We start from the raw sequence: 20,940 nt of genomic DNA on the forward strand, positions 1-20,940 counted from the left end.
CATAGTTACATCCAATGATGCTTCTTCATAGAAACATTTTCTTTACCTAGATTCATTTTTAACAGCATTCATATATCTGATCCAAGCTTATGAGCGAATAAACTCAACACCATGAACATCGAATAAAGTTATTTCAATAATCAGAAACTTTAAATTATCACATCAATCAATTCAATCTCCTAAGCTATTTCAGTGTACATTATACTCTATGAGAAATATCTATTATAACTATAAAAGAATATACATAGTACAGCCGGACGGGAATAAAACTATACAAAATGAGAGCGAGCTTAAGCACCACGAAACAGCACCCGGACTTGAGACTATTTTGAGTGAACAAGCATAGAATAATACAATTACATTAGCACAAACACGATTACATAAAGCGAAATAGTGCAGCCACAGTCGTAACAGCAACTTTTGAACAACGAATTAAGTGATTTCAACAGGTATCATTTTACTTTCGTGAATCACTAGAAGAAACATAAAAATATCACATCAATCAATTTAATTAAACTACTAACTAAGTTATTTCACTCAAATTTTACATGATAGTCTATGATCTGTAACAAATCATAAATACAAATTTTATCATTGATCTAAAACCATTAGTACAAACTTCAAATGAAAATGTTAGATAATCTTGATAATAGTTAGTAATATAATAATGTATTTAATTAAATATGTTAGTTTTAGCAGATTGTTAATTAGTTTTAGAATTCATCGTATTTTGACCATAATTTAAGGAGAGCGGGTTTGATAAATGGAGCATGTGACATGTACGTGTAATATGAAGGACCAAAATATTAGGAGAAATTTAGTAGTTTCATGTTTTAACAAAACTATTTATACAGCCATTGTGATAAGAATAAAAATACAGAGTTAGCAAAAAGGTAGTCCTTGTGGTTTTATTTTTACTCTCAATTTATTTAATAAGTAGTTTTGTTCCAACATTTGGTATCAGAGCAGGTAATAAGTCCTGGTTTCTATAATGAAAGAAAGAACTAAAAGCATGGGCTGATTATTTATAAAAAATTTAACAAAGAAGAAGAAGATAATAGCATGGCCATTCATCAAGAATAGCAAGAAAACATCAGAAGAAGAAAAGATACAACAGGGTTGATCATATATTTGATCAAGAAAAATAATCTTTAGCATGGTTGAATTAATGAACAAAAATTTCAATAAATTAGTAGCAGGTAATCACCATCGGTGATTAAAAGCAACAAGCAGGAAGTTGCAGCATGTATTTGGCAGTCAGAAAATAGTAGTAGTTTAGAGGGATAAAAGAAGTAAGAAAGTAGCAATAAAAGCACTTGCAGGTAGCAAGAAGCAAATTAGTAGAAGCATGTGATAGCAAACAAGATCGGTCAGCAGAAAATAGCAGTAGAGTTCGCAAATAATAGCAGGCAGTTGTAACATATTAGCAGATCATAATTTTCAGCAAAATAGCAGTTAAAACGCAGCAGCAGAAATGAAGTAAAGAAGAAAGCAACAGCAGCAAAAAAAAAGGGCAGTAACATGCAGTAAGATCTTGAAAGAAATTCAATATTATGGGGGTAAATGTTGAATAATCTTGATAATAGTTAGAAATCTAATAAAGTATTTAATTAAATATGTTAGTTTTAGCAGATTGTTAATAAGTTTTAGAATTGTTCATATTTTGACCATAATTTAAGGAGAGTGGATTTGATAAATGGAGCATGTGACATGTACGTGTAGTATGAGATACCAAAATAGCAGGAGAATTTGGTAGTTTCATGTTGTAACAAAGGTATTTATACAATCATTGTGATAAGAATAAAAATGCTAAGTTAGAAAAAATGTAGTCTTTGTGGTTTAATTTTTCTCTCGATTTATTTAATTAGTACTTTAGTTCCAACATTTGGTGTCAGGGCGGGTAGAAAGTCCCGGTTCCTATAATGAAAGAAATAAATAAAAACATGGGCTGATTCATTTTTATAAAAAAAATCAGCAAGCACGAAGAAGATAATAGCATGACTATTTATAAAGAATAGCAAGAAAGCATAAAAAGAAGAAAAGATGCAATAGGGTTCATCATATTTTTTATCTAGAAAAATAAGTAGTAGCATGATTGAATTTATCAGCAAAAAATTCAACAAATTAGTAGCAGGTAATCAGCATCGGTGATTAAAAGCAAACTTAAAGTTGTAGCATATATTTAGGAGTCAGAAAACAGTAGCAATTTAGCAGGATAAAAGCATCAAGAAAGTAGCAGTAAAAGCAATTGCAGGTTACAAGAAGCAGATTAGTAGAAGCATGTGATAACAAACAAGATCGATCAGCAAAAAAATAGCAGCAGAGTTCGCATATAATAGCAGGCAGTTGCAATAGATTAGCAGATCATAAATTGCAGCAGAATAGCAGTTAAAACGCAGTAGTAGAAAATGAAGTAAAGAAGAAAGTAGCAGCAGCAAAAAAAGGCAGTAGCAAGCAGCAAGATCTTGAAAGAAATTCAAGAATATGGGGGTGAATGTTAGATAATCTTGATTTAATAGTTAGTAATCTAATAAAGTATTTAATTAAATATGTTAGTTTTAACAGATTGTTAAATAGTTTTAGAAGTGGTCGTATTTTGACCATTATTTAAGGAGAGTGGGTTTGATAAATGGAGCATGTGACATGTACGTGTAATATGAAGGACCAAAATATTAGGAGAAATTTGGTAGTTTCATGTTGTAACAAAGCTATTTATACAGCCATTGTGATAAGAACAAAAATGTAGAGTTAGCATAAATGCGGTCCTCGTGGTTTTGTTTTTCTCTCAATTTATTTAATTAGTAGTTTAGTTCCGACATAAATTACATCATAAATAGAAAAAATGGTGTGTGTTTGTGTAACTGCAGTAATTATCATAAGTATATCATCAATACAAGTGTATCAAATTATAAATACAAATTTTAATAGATCTAAAATCATTTAATACAAACTTCAACTAAAATTACATCATAAATAGAAAAAAATGGCATGTATTTTGTGTATCTGTAGTAATCATCATAAGTATATCATCAATACAAGTGTATCAAATCATAAATACAAATTTAATCATAGATCTAAAATCTTTTATTACAAACTTAAACTAAAATTACATCATAAACAGAAAAAATGGTGTGTGCTTGTGTACGTGTAGTAATCATCATAAGTATATCATCAATACAAGTGTATCAAATCATAAATACAGTTTCACCTAATCAATCGATCGATCTTATGGTTTACCTTTCTGTATGGTCGAGCACTAGGAATGGAATCCTTCTCATCTTTCGGGCATGCATCCTTTTAATATTTCGTCAATTTTTCTTTGTCTTTCTCATCTTTCTTGTTTTTAGCATCCTTCTGGCCTCCCAGAGGCATAGCCGGGCCTCCCATTGGTGTTGCCACATATCAAACTGTGACCCCAATCAAAAATCAGGAAATAATAGTGTTTGATTCTAGCATTGGTTAAAATAACTTAAAATTAACACAGTTTACATCTATCTTAACCTTAACTTTAGATCGTGGAGCATTTTTACACCTGCATCCTTTTTTTACTGGAATCAATTACATCTTTTAGGCTTGTATCCATTTCTTTGGCTTTTTCATCGTTGCGTTGTTGTTTTTGTTAGTTCTACCTTGGTGGAAATTGATATTCAACTGGCTCCCTATCTTCACTAAGCCATAGTTACATCCAAGGATGCTTCTTCATAGTAACATTTTCTTTACCTAGCTACAGTTTTAACAGCATTCATATGTCTGATCCATACTTGTAAGCGAATAAACTCTATAACGTAAACATTGAATTAAATTATTTCAATCATCGAAAACTTTTAATTATCACATCAATCAATTCAATCAATCTCCTAAGCTATTTCACTATACGTTATACTCTATGAGAAATATCTATTAGAACTATAAAAGAATATACATAGTACAGGCGGCTAGGAATAAAACTATACAAAATGAGACCGAGCTTAAGCACCACGGAACAGCTCCAGGACTGGAGACTATTTCTAGTAAACAAGCATAGAATAATACAACTACATTAGCACAAACAAGATTACATAAAGCGAAATATTGCAACCACAATTGTAACAACAATCTTTTGAACAACGAATTAAATGATTTCAACTAGTACAATTTTACTTTCATGAATCACTAGTGGCAACATTTAAATATCACATCAAACAATTTAATTAATCTTCTAATTAAGTTATTTCACTCAAATTTTACATGATAGTCTATGCTCTGTAACAAATCATAAATACAAATTTTATCATAGATCTAAAGCCACTAGTACAAACTTCAAATGAAAATGTTAGATTATCGTGATAATAGTTAGTAATCTAATAAAGTATTTAATTAAATATGTTAGTTTTAGCAGATTGTTAATTAGTTTTAGAATTCGTCGTATTTTGTCCATAGTTTAAGGAGAGTGGGTTTGATAAATGGAGCATGTGACATGTACGTGTAATATGAGGTACCAAAATATTAGAAGAAATTTAGTAATTTTGTGTTTTAAAAAAAACTATTTATACAGCCATTGTGATAAGAATAAAAATACAGAGTTAGCAAAAAAGTAGTCCTTGTGGTTTTATTTTTCTCTCAATTTATTTGATAAGTAGTTTTGTTCCAACAATTGATATCAGAGCACGTAATAAGTCTCGGTTTCTATAATGAAAAAAAGAAATAAAAGCATGGACTGATTCTTTTTATTAAAAAAAAAAAAATTCAGCAAGCAGGAAGAAGATAATAGGATAATAGCATGGCCATTCATCAAGAATAGCAAGAAAGCATCAGAAGAAGAAAAGATACAGCAGGGTTGATCATATATTTGATCAAGAAAAATAAACAGTACCATGGTTGAATTCATGAATAAAAAATTCAATAAATTACTAGCAGGTAATAAGAATAAAAATGCAGAGTTAGCAAAAATGTAGGCTTTGTGGTTTAACTTTTTCTCTCAATTTATTTAATTAGTATTTTAGTTTCAGCATTTGATATCAGAGCAGGTAGTAAGTCCCGGTTCCTATAATGATAGAAAGAAATAAAAACATGGGCTCATTCTTTTTTATAAAAAAAAAATCAAGCAGGAAGAAGATAATAGCATGACTATTCATAAAAAATAGCAAGAAAGTATCAGAAGAAGAAAATATGCAATAGGGTTGATCACATTTTTGATCTAGAAAAAATAAGCAGTAGCATGGTTGAATTTATCAGCAGAAAATTCAACAAATTAGTAGCAGCTAATCAGCATCGGTGATTAAATGCAACAAGAAAAACTTGTAGCATGTATTTTGCAGTCAGAAAACAATAGCAATTTAGCAGGATAAAAGCATCAAGAAAGTAGCAGTTAAAGCAATTGCAGGTTGCAAGAAGCAGATTAGGAGAAGTATGTGATAACAACAAGATCGATAAGCAGAAAATAGCAGCAGACTTCGTATATAATAGCAGGCAGTTGTAACATATTAGCATATCATAATTTGCAGCAGAATAGCAGTTATAACATAGTAGTAGAAAATAAAGTAAAGAAGAAAGTAGCAGCAGCAAAAAAAAGCAGTAGCAGGCAGCAAGATCTTGAAAGAAATGCAAGATAATGGTGTAAATTTTAGATAATCTTGATAATAGTTAGTAATCCAAGAAAGTATTTAATTAAATATGTTAGTTTTAGCATATTGTTAATTAGTTTTAGAATTGGTCGTATCTTGATCATTATTTAAGGAGAGTGGATTTGATAAATGTGACATGTACGTGTAGTATGAGGTACCAAAGTATTAGGAGAAATTTGGTAGTTTCATGTTGTAACAAAGCTATTTATACAGCCATTGTGATAAGAATAAAAATGCAGAGTTAGCAAAATGTAGTCCTTGTAGTTTTATTTTTCTCTCAATTTATTTAATTAGTAGTTTAGTTTCAACATAAATTATATCATAAACGGAAAAATGGTGTGTGTTTGTGTAACTGTAGTATTCATCAAAAGTATATCATCAATACAATTGTATCAAATTATAAATACAAATTTTAATAGATCTAAAATCATTTATTAAAAACTTCAACTAAAATTACATCATAAAGAGAAAAAAATGGCGTGTGTTTGTGTACGTATAGTAATCATCATAAGTATATCATCAATACAAGTGTATCAAATCATAAATACAAATTTAATCATAGATCTAAAAATATTTTAATACAAACTTCAACTAAAATTACATTATAAACAGAAAAAATGGCGTGTGTTTGTGTACGTGTAGTAATCATCATAAGTATATCATCAATACAATTGTATCAAATCATAAATACAAATTTTATCTTAGATCTAAAATCATTGGATACAAACCTCAACTGAAATTACATCATAAAAAGAAAAATGGCGTGATACTTAGTGTTTGTGTACGAGTACTAATCATCATAAGTATATCAATACAAGTGTTTCAAATTATAAATACGAATTTAATCACACATTAATACAAACTTCAACTGATATTACATTACAAACTCAAAAAATGGCGTGTAAATAATGTTTGTGTGTAAATAGTGTTTGCTTTTGTGTGTAGTAATCTAAAATCACTAGTATGAGTGAGAACCATGAAAATTAAGCATAGTAATCAGAAGTTCAAACAGATATTGATGTTGAAGAAAATTTCTATAAAAAAATAACATAAGCTAGGAAGATGTTACCTAGAGAGAGAGAAATAGACAGAGAGAGAGTATGCTGAAGAGTGAGAATGTGCTCGGAAAGGAATGAAAAATAGTGACACTTGCATAATTGAGTTACAGCTATGCATGCTAGTTTTTATATCTATAATGCTCCATATGTATGTAGTACCATATGAGGTGCAAATTGTACTCACTCTGTTTACTCAGTAACATTCCTATATTCATATATACAAAATTAATATTAATATACAAGATAATTTTACCATTAATGTGTTATGTATATATATATATATATATATATATATATATATATATATATATATATATATATATATATAATGCTCCATATGTATGTAGTACCATATGAGGTGCAAATTGTACTCACTCTATTCACTCAGTAACATTCCTATATTCATATATACAAAATTAATATTAATATACAAAATAATTTTACCATTAATGTGTTATATATATATATATATATATATATATATATATATATATATATATATATATATATATAGATATATATATATATATATATATAATATTTATATTTATTCATAAATTAATTAAAGATATATCAATGCTATAAAAAAGAAAATATTTACATGAGAAATAGAGAGACACAAGGGAAGGACGACGATATATGAAGAGTGAGGGGAATATAATAAAATGCAGAAGGTGTGTTAGTGTATATAATGGGCACACCACTGACCACCCTCCTCACGATTCTAAGCAAATCTTTTTTTGTCCTATTCTGTAATTTTTATTACTATTTGTGGTTTTACACATAATTATAATGCAAAATTGCCCAAATCGTCTATGTGTTTATTTATTTTTGTTCAAATCATCTCTGTGTTCACAGAAATGCGTAATACATCCTTAAATGCCTAAATATGTCCTAAATTAGTCCCTGCCTTAACTTCTAATAAAGTGGCCATTAGTTTCAATTTCTTGCTAGCCACATGACATTAAAAATTCTATGTTATACCCGAATATAACTGAATAGAACCCTAATTCCATTTGTATTCGTTATACACCTTCATCCCCAAATCAAGCTACGATCCAAAGTAATCAATGGCAGTGTATTGTGTATGTGGTAGTTCATCTATTACTCGAATCGTCGACATCAAAGAATCCAGGTCGAAAGTTCTATTGTTGTGCCCGTATTGTAAGCTTCTTCAATAATATATTTTTCGTAATATTAAAGTTTAGACATAATCGACATAACAATGTGTATTCTACGTGAAGGTAAGAATTGCGGTTTCATTGGATGGGTGGATCCTCCAATTGAAAATATTTTACAAGAAAAAGAAGCTCAATTGTTAAGATGGAAGAAATTTGTTTTTAGCTGGTTTTGTTTTGTTTGTTATTGGTATTTCAATTAGATTGTAGTTGAATTGTAATGTGATAGTTTGATGACTGGTGTAACTCAAGATTATCAGTTTGCAATTGAATAAAAATGTGTTTGTTCCATTTAATGTATTTTGTGCATTTCATGTTTTTGCTATTGAAAGTCTCACACACATTATTCAATAACATATCACAACCTGCTCTACCTGTAAAATGTGACCTACTCCAGTATTTTGGTTGAATATCCATAAGTATTTATATGCACCTTCATTTTATCTTCTAAGTTCCTCCATTGTTTCATCAAATTCTTCTTTAGTTGTCCTTGTAGCACATTTCCATACCAAGTCCTTGATCACTGCTCCTTTATACTGACCTCTCATATTTTCATATATATGTCTCATACAATATCGATGCTCGGCATGTAGATAAACCCTTATCATTACAGGTATCAAACCATAAACATATGAAACAAAATATACATATAAATGCATTGTAAAAAACTAAAATATACGTATCAAATATGCATATAAATACATTAGTAAATAGGTACCTTCTGCCTATAAAAAAAAGTGAAGTTGCAATTTGAGTCCAAATCTAAATCATCACCAACAAACTTCAAAAACCATCTCCAAGAATTACGGGGTTCAGCTTCAACAATAGCATAAACTAAAGGAAAATATACCATTGTTAGGATCTACTACAACATCAGTCAAAAGTTGTCCTGGATATGAACCCTTTAAAAAAGCACCATCAACATCTAATATCTCTCTTTTACAAGCTTTTTAAATCCTTCTTTTAGAGGACTCAAACAAATGTACACCCTTTTAAACACCCTTGTATATGATGATGGGTTTGGTTCAGGATGTACATCTATTATTGTAGTTGTATTTAGATTTCTTTTCTACAACTCCGAACAATTGTCTCTAAGTTTAAATATTATTTCCTATAATCACCAATAATAACTTCTTTGCCTTGGATTTGGCCCTATATGCAGTCATCTTCTTCACTCCTAATTCAATATTTTGTTGTCATAATCTCTTGAATTGCACTTGCCTTAAGATCAGGATCTGCTACTAGCATAACACCATATAAAAGTAGATGAACATTGTCTTAGTTTCCTTTTTTGTTGACACATATGCTCTTCATGTAAGGTCTTCACAATAAATGTGTCATGATTTTTACCATTTGAAGCATGTAAAGTCCAAGGGCATATAGGTGTGGATTTGTCATCTCTTATTCAAAACATCTAGTTCTTACCCTGTCCAAATCATTCTTCAATGGCTTCAAATCCCTTCGTGTTTCAATTGCATGTAGTATTTCCCTTTCTTTGATTTCTTTTGGAGTTGAAAACTCTTGCCCAACATAAAACTTGTGATACAATACTTTGCTTGTTACCTCTTCATTACTTGATCTTAAGTCTTTTAAGTTCATCTTTCTTTGAATATCTACTTTGTCAGACTCATTTCCATTATCAAAGTCTTAAAAGTTCAACCCTTCAGCTTCACCAACATCTCCACATACATCACCATCTTCACCAACTTTGATAACTAGTTTTAACTTTAAATCATTAATCTCATCATCTTCATTGCCATCTAAAACACCATCTTCATTACTATCTTTTCCATCAGCTTCACTACCTTCTTCACTATCATCATTAAAACCAAATCCACTATTTTCACACAACATTTTACCCTTGTTAGCAAAGACAATTAAATCTAAAGCAAGCTCATTATCAATCTCATCAATCAAACCTCCTGAAACTAATGGAGTTTCACGAGGGGGAAAACCCGCGCTCCGCTGCAGGGTGGTTTATCTATTAATTTAAGGGATTACTTTAGTCGATGATCGGTTGACTGAACGTAAAAAAGGAAAGAGTGAGAAAAGGTTAATAAAAGGAGGAAAAGTAAAAAAAAAAAAAATATTGGGTAGAGTCGGGCTATATTACATTCTCACCGGCGCGTTGCATCGAAAATTCATTTGTTGCAATTGATGACTTTGCTATATATATTGTCTTAGTCGTTTATGATTAATATACATATCAATAACCGCTACAAAATTATAAATATTAAAATCGTTAATTTCTTTTGTTACTGATATAAAAGAAAAGAAGAAAAAAAGTTTTTTTTTTTTTTTATGAAAAAGTTATGTTTAAATATATAAAACTAACAAACTAAATAATGGCGTTAGAATTTTTTTTAACAAATTGATAATCTTAAATATAACTGGGCCCATTAAAATTGTAAGATACAAGCCCGAAGGTAAATTATGAAAGAAAAAAAGGCATACAACAACCATCGTTATCTGTAAACGGAAATACAAAAGCAAATAAAATTCACACATTTTCATCTCAATACCCTAGATCTACAATTTTTCTCCCTCCTTCCCTCTCTCCCTTCTATATCCAGCCGCCACCATATCACGCTGTCATCACCACCAAAGAGACGACAATCGTCTCTGCCACTCTCATCTATCGCCACAATACACCAAACCGTTGTCACTTTCTTTTTATATTCACCAGCCACTACCTATCACCACCAAGCCACCACCATGAACCACCAAGCCACCTCATTTTACTACTTTGACTAAACCGCCGTTAAAACCATTAAATCCACCACATTCTGCCGTCTCACTCCTTCCGTCGCCATCGTCACCAACAAACCATTCAGCAAGATGGTTGTGTAGTGGGCATATCGACGGTTGAGGTGTTGGTAGCGAACGAAGATTGACGGTCGTAGTTTGTGTCCGGTGGTCTTGTCGAAAATGTTGGTGGAGGTAAGGTCAAAGGCCGTTATGGTCGGAGATCGATGGATATTAACGTTGGTGATGATTGTTTATGATCCTGGTGGTGTTGACGGTAGCGACGTCGACTGTGGTCTTCGCAAGAGATTAACGACAGTAGTGGCGAGTTTGGTAGAATATGGCTACGACAGAATATGATACCTGAAATTAGAAAAAGTAAAAAAAGAAGTGGAAAATGATATTTTTGCCCTGTGAACAGTGAAATGCTCATCATATTTAGTATTGTATAATAATAATAAAATAATAATAATAATAATAATAATAATAATAATAAAATAATAATAATAATAATAATAATAATAATAATAATAATAATAATAATAATAATAATAATAATAATAATAATAATTATGAACCCTTCCTATAGATGTAATCTCATGTTTCACATACACATCAATGTATTGATATTTAGGTATGTAACTTAACATCTTATCAACATCACAATCTCTAGCTAAAGGAAACAGTCCACCATCTAAGTCACCATCAGGTTTTTTGAAATGATATTACATAACTTCTTAACTTAAATATCCTAATTCCTTTATAATACCATTTAACACATCTAGAGAAAATATTGAACATTCAACAAAATCAAATGGATTGAACAAGCCACCAACATAGTGTTGTCTAGGATTACAGATGAAGTGACCATGATGATGCATATTGATGGTCAATAATTCTTTGTATGTAACTGAAATAAAAACATGAAACAAAATCAATGAAACGGTAAATATATGAACCCTAAATATTAATGAAGAAACAAAAAACGTAACCCTACTGACCATAAACAAACTCGTGATCATACTCGTATAAAACAGGTTTCTTAATCCAACCATGATGTTCAGACATTGTTAGTGTGTGTGTTTGGAGATTAGTTTTGCAGACAATCCAATTAGTTTTGCAATCACATATGTGGATAGAATTAAGGTGGCTAAAAGCTAGATTAGTATATGGAACGATTAGTTAATGTCACATGACTAGCATGAGATTGATACGAACGTAGAGATTTAACAGAAGTTAAGGGAGGCACTAATTTGGGACAGATTTAGGCATTTAAGGATGTATTATGCAGTTTTGTGAACACATAGACGATTTGGACAAAAATAAATAAACACAGGGATGATTTAAGCAATTTTGTCTAATAATAATAACTAGTTGTTGAACCCTCGCTTCGCGCCGGAGGTTTGTAACACCCCGTTTTTCTAAACATGACGCTTGGGGCATCATACGGAGTCTAAAGGTGCATATTTAATCCCTTGAATGTTTAATTAAACCGCGGTCGATTTCAAATGGATTAAACGTTGGAAAGTGGACTAACTGGCAAACCATCGCGTATGAAGGCTGTGTATCGCGTTTTGGACCATCGCGGAACGCGATGGATTGGATTGAAACGCGACGACCTGAAAAACCCCATTCCTGATTGATCTGTCACATATGGGTTGAACCTGACGCGTTTGGAGTCGTCGCGAAACGCGATGACCAGTCGTAAAACGCGATACGTTGACAGGTCTGCTTTTCCAGCTCGATTTTAAAGGGTATTTTGGGGGTGTTTTGGTCTTTTCGCTTTATGGACGAGTTAAAAGGCCACAAATCTGGCCAAACCTTATCTCTATCTCATTTTACACCCACACAAATACTCCCAACCATTTTTAGAGAGATAAACCCATTTTAGAGAGAGAGAGAGAGCTCGATTTGGGGAAGAAGAAGGTCGAATCGGGTGAAAGCTCAAGAGTTAAAGTTGTTCATCTCGTTCTTGGCTACGTTGTGGTTGTATTGGTAAGTTCTAACTCCGAATTTCATCTTTATGATTTGATATCCAAGTTAGGGTTTTGAGCTAGTTAATGGTGAAACCCATTTAGATGATGAAGTGGGTTTATGGTGACTAGTTATTTTTGATACTTGGCGGGTTTTGGGTTGGTTGACGTTTTAGCCATGATTAGGCTTTGATTTTGGGTGTAGTCACTTAGTTTAGTGTAACGACCCAACCCGTCGATTACCGGCCCATAAAAAAAATTTCCTTTTTAATATACATTAAATAACACTTTAGGTCCCATTACACAATTTTCAAAACGTATTTGTTATCAAAGTAAGTTCAACGAACTTAAAAACATACAATAATAATTTAAACTCCTTAATACAATAATACGTTAGTTAAATCATAACCCGGTTATTACTCATGACCCGACTAGTTAGTTTTACACAAAAACGAGCATGGTGATTGGGACTACGCTACCCAATCCTAAATCGAGTCCAAAAGCAAGATCTTCTAAAGAAACCTAGCCAAGATCTCTAATTCCCACGCTTACCCGAGCCGCCATCACGTGAACCTATAAAAATATCAACAACGAGAGGGTAATCTAATGCTTAGTGAATGTAAAAATACTATACACATACAAATGCATAAAATGGCTACGCATCACCAAGCACGAAAAGTAAACACATACCACCTCCGCATGGTAAACAAGCTACAAAAGAGCACATACACAAAGTAGCTACACGCTAAGTAATCACCAAGCTAACGCCACAAGATTAGCTACAACACAACAATAAGTATATACGCATATACAATAAATATAATCAACAACGTCAATAAGGTTAACCCCTTAACCTAAACCACATGAAGGTTGGCCGAACTACCTGGACCTTAGTGAATTCGCACTACCTGAGATTCACTTCCTTCACCGCTTCAACAACCGAGGTTGGCCGAACTACCCGAGCCTTAGTGAATTCGCACAACCCGAAATTCACCACCTCATCACCGAGATGACCGAACTACCCTAGCCATCATGAATCCGCACTACCCGAGATTCCTCTCCTCAACAACAAATGCTAGCAAAACCAATCGCCAAAGGGTTTTATCCAATACACTAGCCAATCACAACACTAAGGGTAGAAACCCAAAACGCATAAGCGTATCACATGGACCCGAAGCACAAGTGGAGTCCATTCTCCCACACAAACATAGAGTAAACCCAAGCAAGGTTCACCCTACACACACGCACCCATCCTATATATACATACACGTATAGTAAATTTACACTCACCTTAAACGCCTCGATGAAGTGTAATCCAATCCCACAACTCGCCAATTGAATGTACATATTCCATTTATCACATAATCATCAATACAAACTCATTTGGACTTTCGACCCGCCCAAATGAACAACAAGTGCAAACCACACCCTTTTGCACTTTTAACGCTACTCGAAGGTCCGAGACCAACAAGACCAAATCCCGCGTTCCCGAAATAGCTAATTACACCACTTTTAGCCTTTAAACTCATTTCATAACGACATATGCACAAAATATCATTTTGACCTAAAATCAAGTCAAAACACTCATTTGCATACTTACACTACAAATCACTTCCAACACAAGTTAATTGGTGATTTAAACTCTTAAACATGTTTTTCAACTCACCAATTTCATCATCCAAACCTAAACCCACCAAAATGGTCTTCCTCACCATTTACTAGTTCAAACCTTCAATTTAACAACTAGTTGGGTTTTGTTCAAGAGCATACAATCAAAAGCCCTAAATTTGAATGATGAACACAAAAATGAAATTCGGAGTTAGAGCTTACCGCTAGTATCAACTTGTAGCTAGGAACCAGGAGAACAACGTTGCCTCTTGCACCAAAGATCGAATCACGAATCTTCCTTTCCAAAATCCCTTTTGAATGATTTGAAGTATTTATGTTTTGAGAGAAAAGGTGGAAGAAAAAGGAAAAGAAAATAAGAAAATGAGATGAGTGGATGAGGTTTATGGACACAAATCTGGCACACACGCGAAATGACCAAATTGCCCTCACTTCCCTTTAAAATTGCGAAATCCGAAACCAGTCACCCAGTATTGTCGCGACGCGGCCCTCTTTCCTCTCGCCGCGACCTTAGTCGTGGTCTGGTGGTCTTGTTTTCATGCCGACTGATCTTGATTCAAGTTAAATGCCGCGCCGCGACCTAGTGTGTGTTTTGTCCATTTTTCGCGTACTAGAATCATTCCTCTCATACACGCTTCGAACTCTTCATTCGTGCAACGTACATGTACTTTAGAACACGTATAACAACCCTTCGATCACTCTCCTACTCTATTTACGTACGTGCAACATATATACATAATCGATACACATATATATATTCTTTTCATATATATATATATATATATATATATATATATATATATACTAGACTTTGAGAGCCCGTGCGTTGCACGGATGGCTCTAATTACACTAATTTTTAAAAAATAAGTTAATGATGACAATATCAAATGAACATTGAAAATAAAACATCATAGTAGATAATTAAACAAACAATTTAATTATCACTGATATATATTTAACAATTTAATTATCACTTATATTTACCATTGTGTCTTTTTTAGTGTTAGTTAGGTGATGCTCTTATAATTACCTATTAATAGTCCGCTTCTATAATGTTTTAGCATTGCCCCATTCAGTACCCAAATTAAAAGATGGTACATACGATGGGCCCAGCCTATTGTTTACGTAATTACGTTCCCGTATTTTAGGAATATATTTTAAGAGCCCGTGCGTTGTAGGTCAGCTCTTAAAAATAGTTTTCGAAAACGTTAGTATTGATAATGATTAGCTGTATGATACAATTTCAATGACGAAACCGTTCATTTAATATTTATATTGAAAGCAAATGTATTGAAAATATTAGTATTGTAAACGCTATTAATGAACACAATTATATCACAACTACATTAGTTCATGAAGGTGTAGCTCAAGTAGAATAGTATAAGCAAATTTACCCATGAAAACAAGGTTCTTGAGTTTGGAAAAATAGACAAATCTACTTTACTGATCTACAGCATGCTTAGATAACTTAACATAAACATTTTCAATTTATAACATAAACGTTTTCATTTTATCGAGCCCGTGCATTGCACGGAGACTCATCCGCAAACATTATCGAATCTTCTATCAGGTAGCTCATTTAAATGATATTAACATTGCTTCTTAGGTTCCCATGTCTTTTCTGCAACAATTTCATTTTAAGCTAAAATTAGTAGCAATGGAAAAATTATATTGCAACAACATATTCATGATATAAAGAAAGATCTTAATTATTACAATTACATTGCGTTAATGGTGATTTTAAAATAAACGCATGTCTTAAGTTCATTACTTGGCCAACATTCTCACCATATGGTTGATGGCTGATGATTACTAAAGAATGATAAGAATAAAAAAGAAATCAATTGATAATCACAAATCCGACATGCCACAAATGTTACATACTCTTGCTATTTGAACAGTTATGTATATTGTGAGACCTACCAATGCAAATGGATACAACATCAAGTTTTAAAACATGATTAACAATAATAATAAAACATGATTAACAATAAATGATACAAACATTTCTTAAGACCAGGGCAAACATCTTCGCCTTTAAAGACAACAGGCACATCAACCTTCAGTTATGTTCCTTCATCAGCCCAAACAAACACCAAACTTAAAAGCCTTCAATTTTCGGGATCCCTATGTACCTACACTCAATTATAATCATAATCAATATAAATTCAACTAAAATACATTTATGAGTACTTCATTATCATATCTCATAACAACAACATTACCCAATTCCACTAAAGTGGAGTATGGAGGAGGTTAGATGTAGACAGTCCTTTTCTCTACCCTAAAGTAAAAGGGAAGTCATTCTTCTACCCAGGATACCTATCGGTCCCCAGGTAGAGGAAGTCGTCCCTCCCTATTCTGTAGAGCAGAGAGGCTGCTTCCTAGGGACCTCCGACCAGAAAGAACCATGAAATCCGATATGTGAAGTAAAAATATACAAGTAAAGTTGATAAAATAGAAACTTTACCATGAGTAATGTATACTCCAATACGATATATATATATAGGTAAATAAAGCATATAACAATATAATGTAATATAACATATACGAAAATATGTGAGTGTCAAATATGCAAGTATAACAAGTCATGTAAGTACAATAAGTATACGTAAACATGTTGGTAAGAAGCATGTAGGTATAATATGTAGTATAAAATAGATGGTATACTATGTAGGCATAGACAAATAAGTATACTATGTAGCATAAAACATGTGATATGTAAGTACGTATAAATTAATTGCTATATAATGTAATACAAACATGTAACCATATAGTGCAATAAAGCATGTGAATATGTATGATAACATGAAGCATAAAGTAGCTACATTCTATGTTTACGGTAGTTATGGCATTTCATCGAACACTTAAAATGCATAAAAAAATCAAATTCCAAATAAACTACACAACTCGATAACCTATCTCAAAAGCAGACAATATTAGACTTGTCTTTATTGGAAGAACATTTTCTGATTCAAGTAGCAGATACCATAGCGAGCTACATAAATTCAAAGATACCTAATCATTCAAAGATACATAAATTCATAAGCTTTTTAAGTGCTCGAACCCGTGAAATCCTCCTAGCAAAAAGAAAAAAAAACTTATAATTGATTTTGTTACTATACAATAATACAATTTACCTAAAATAACATAATTTCCATACCTTTGCAATAATTTACCTTTGCAATATCTGTTGCATCTTTTTCCTTGCAACATACTCACAAAAACTCCATGAGCCCATCATCGTCAAATCTAAAACGAAATACAAATAATATAAACAATTGTAGAATAGAGATTAGACAAAATCGAGAAGAAGCTAAAAATTATATATAACAAAACCGCAAATCAAGTTTACCACCAATTTAACACTAACAAATGGCCCGAAAATGTAACCTAAGTTACCTAATTTGACAATCAAGGTAATCTCCAGTTTGCCTAAGCCTTAACATAATACGTTAAGGCTAAACCCAAAACAGAAGCAAGAAACGTACAATGGTATATCAATTAACAAAATGATAAAGACAGTATCACAAGTATTGTGTTGAGTGAACTTCTTAATTATTTTGTTTAGTGTTAAACAAAACACATATACTAAGTCTACTAAATCTAACAGTACCAGAAGCATGAAATATTTTGTTCACTGATGAAAAAGTTTATTCAATAGTAGATATAGAGAAAAAGGCCTTCAAAAGATCGATACAAAACGGATAAAGAAACTATGCGTTAAACATGTGACAAAAATAATAACTTCATAACTAATCAAGAACAGTTAAAAAAGGCTTTTGAAATTTGTAACTTATTTTCCCAATATTTAGCGTGAAATATATAACTTCTGTAACTGATTTTATGGTTATACTAACATCTAACCCATATATTAACAAAGCATAATTTACCTTGGTTAAACATGAAACATCATTAACATATTCGGTTACCAAGAAAGATTCGGTTCATGAGACTATATATAAATATAAGACGATGAACTCACTTGAGATTTCATTCAACTTCCGTAGATAATCTACAACCACTTTTGAGTAGTGTTATCAAAGGTTACAAAATTACTTGCTAAGATTTCACCTGAGTTGCTATAATTATATCTGCAATATGCAAATAAACCAGGTAAACGAATTAGTTCGATCACTACCAATCAATTACCGATTTTGACTTAATAACTCCAACTTTCCAAACCCACCCATTTTGCCACCAAATAAATGGACATACAAATGAATAACATGTAGAAGATAGAGTGTAGTAGAGCCACAAACTGAAACACAACCTGATTACAGAACTAATGATAGCACTAACCTTCAACAAAACTTACGAAGTCAACATATGAATTGCAGATTTAAACTTCACTAAACACAAATGCTACCCATATCAATCTGTAGCATGAAAAAATTAAAAACAGGTTAACACAAAACAAACTTATATCACAAACATAAATAAAAGAGTCCAGCCTAAATCGACAAAGAAAAAAAATGAGTACCTAAGAATGATCATTTTAAACCATATACTTTATATACACTTCAAATCCCAAATTTCCTTAAAAACGGAAATTATTAAAACTGGCATCGAAACCCAAACAAACAACTGAACGATTAAAATATTAACATCAAGAATACCACGCATTTGACGTCCATCCTGTAACCGTTAATTTCAAATTTTCATTCACCAAGCACAAAAACCAAAAAAACGATAAGGTAAATCCCGCCCTCCAAAACTTTAAGAAAAACAACCGCCGCGACAGTGGCGGTTGCAGCATCGACGTTGATGAAGGAAGATACAATACCAGCGGCGACGACGACAGCTGCAACATCGAGAACATCTGATGTAGCAGTGCTGGTGGAGGTGGGATACCGCATAACATCTCATTAATAGATTTTCACAGTTGGTTTTTGATGGATATACTTTTGTATACATTCAGTTCATCATAATATAGTTTTTACACATACAGCTCATTACATCCATATCCAAACTCACTAATTAAGCTATAACTTGACCTACAAAGATATTACAAACATTAACCAAAATAGTTTGCAAAGCAGTTTAACAGTAAGTTTTTATTGATAAATGTTTTAAAACACAAATTCTTAAAGCTCATATATAACAAAGAATAAAAAAAGAATTTTGAAACCTTTAGAGCACCTGTAACTTGGAGGTGGTAATTACGACCCATTTACTTACAAATTGGTCGATTCGAGTTATGTTTACCTCTAACAGAACATAGTTGCCACAAGGTTGTATTTCGATAAATAAAGTTAACGCACTTGTAAAATATAAGAGGGTTGAACAACTAAAAAACATAGAACTTGAAATTACTTATCATTATTAGATGCAATTAAATAAGAACATAAGAACAACGAAGTAATATGCCGACTAACATATGATATCATATTCAACAACCGGTTAATAATTTGTTGCCCAAAGTGATCATAACAAATACGATATTTAAGGCAATGGGAAAACGAACAAAATATGATATCTTTGAAGATGTTGAAAACCAAGTTCTCGAGGGCTAACTAATTATCAATTTTTTATACAGATTCATGAGAATAATCATATTTTAACCAATATAGTTGAACAAAAGGAAGGCGATCTATTTTGCGAGTTCCATAACATTCATATAAATTGGCAGATCATATTACGATAAAAAAAAAAAAAAAAAAAACCTATAAGTTCCTTGCGCCATGGTAAGCGGTGATTGCTAGCTTTAGATTGCTCCAGATATCACGATTTGAAGATTACGATAATGATGGTGATTTTGAATCTGGATCTGACCAAATCTTCAGTCGATTGAAAGAATAGATGAAAGAATACTAATCAATTACCTTTATAATCAAGGATCGATCATTATTTGGACCATAATTTAGAACCCTAATTGAGGATTTCAAGGATGAACTGACCGGAGAAGCGTCCGGCGGATATATTGTATAAAATCCTAACGGATTAAATACGGGTACCGGCGATATGAAGGATGGTGTTTTTTCAGATTTTAGAAGACAGAGAAAGAAAGCTGTGGGTGGTGACAGTTTTGAAGAGGGAGACGACGGATAGAGGGGTGAAGCGTAATAGGGTTGTGCAGTTTTTTTTTTTTTTTTTATTAATTGAAAACTGATCTATTAATCAGTACACGTGGCGCAATTTTAGGCCTGTTTAGGTGGATTAAGGCCACTAATCACTGCTTACCATTTGGATTAACATAATTAACAGGTAATTAGTTGCTTGACACATGGCATAAGCCTTGTGCTTTATATGAGTTATATATATATAAGTTATATATACATATATATATATATATATATATATATATATATATATATATATATATATACTACCTCCGTCTCATTCCAATAGGGTCGTATTCCATTTGGGCTGTCCCATTCTGATAGTCCACTTTCATAAATAGAAAGGAAAGAAGATATTTCATTGGTGGATCTGGAGAGAGAAGATATTTCATTGGTGGAGAAATGAAGTTAGTGGGATTTCCTAAAACTGCGTGTTTTTTGTCTGTGGACTATTGGAATGAGACGGAGGGAGTAATAAATGGGTCTTACAACTCTCCCCCACTTATTTCGATCACGTCCTCGTGATCCTAGTCACTTAACCAATCCGAACCTACACGCTATGGTTCTCAACAATCGTTCCAATCCGACTTCCAACACATTTCTCATTAACCCGAAGATTAATCCATTAACTAAATACACACTTGCACGCATTCCTAGACGTGCAGTACACACAACATCCGAAGTCTATAACGATC

General features: G+C 32.2%; 1 long non-coding RNA gene across 1 annotated transcript; it reads right to left on the reverse strand.

The window, feature by feature from the left end:
* Nucleotides 1-16,003: 16,003 nt before the first annotated feature.
* LOC139858731 (uncharacterized) lies at nucleotides 16,004-18,283 on the reverse strand. The gene is made up of 4 exons (XR_011763056.1): nucleotides 18,169-18,283; nucleotides 17,347-17,435; nucleotides 17,202-17,263; nucleotides 16,004-16,318 (listed from the first exon to the last, which is right to left on the reverse strand). It is a non-coding gene; the product is annotated as an uncharacterized lncRNA (long non-coding RNA).
* Nucleotides 18,284-20,940: the final 2,657 nt, after the last annotated feature.

This window comes from Rutidosis leptorrhynchoides, chromosome 7 (genome assembly GCF_046630445.1).
Source record: "Rutidosis leptorrhynchoides isolate AG116_Rl617_1_P2 chromosome 7, CSIRO_AGI_Rlap_v1, whole genome shotgun sequence".
Lineage (NCBI taxonomy): Eukaryota > Viridiplantae > Streptophyta > Magnoliopsida > Asterales > Asteraceae > Rutidosis > Rutidosis leptorrhynchoides.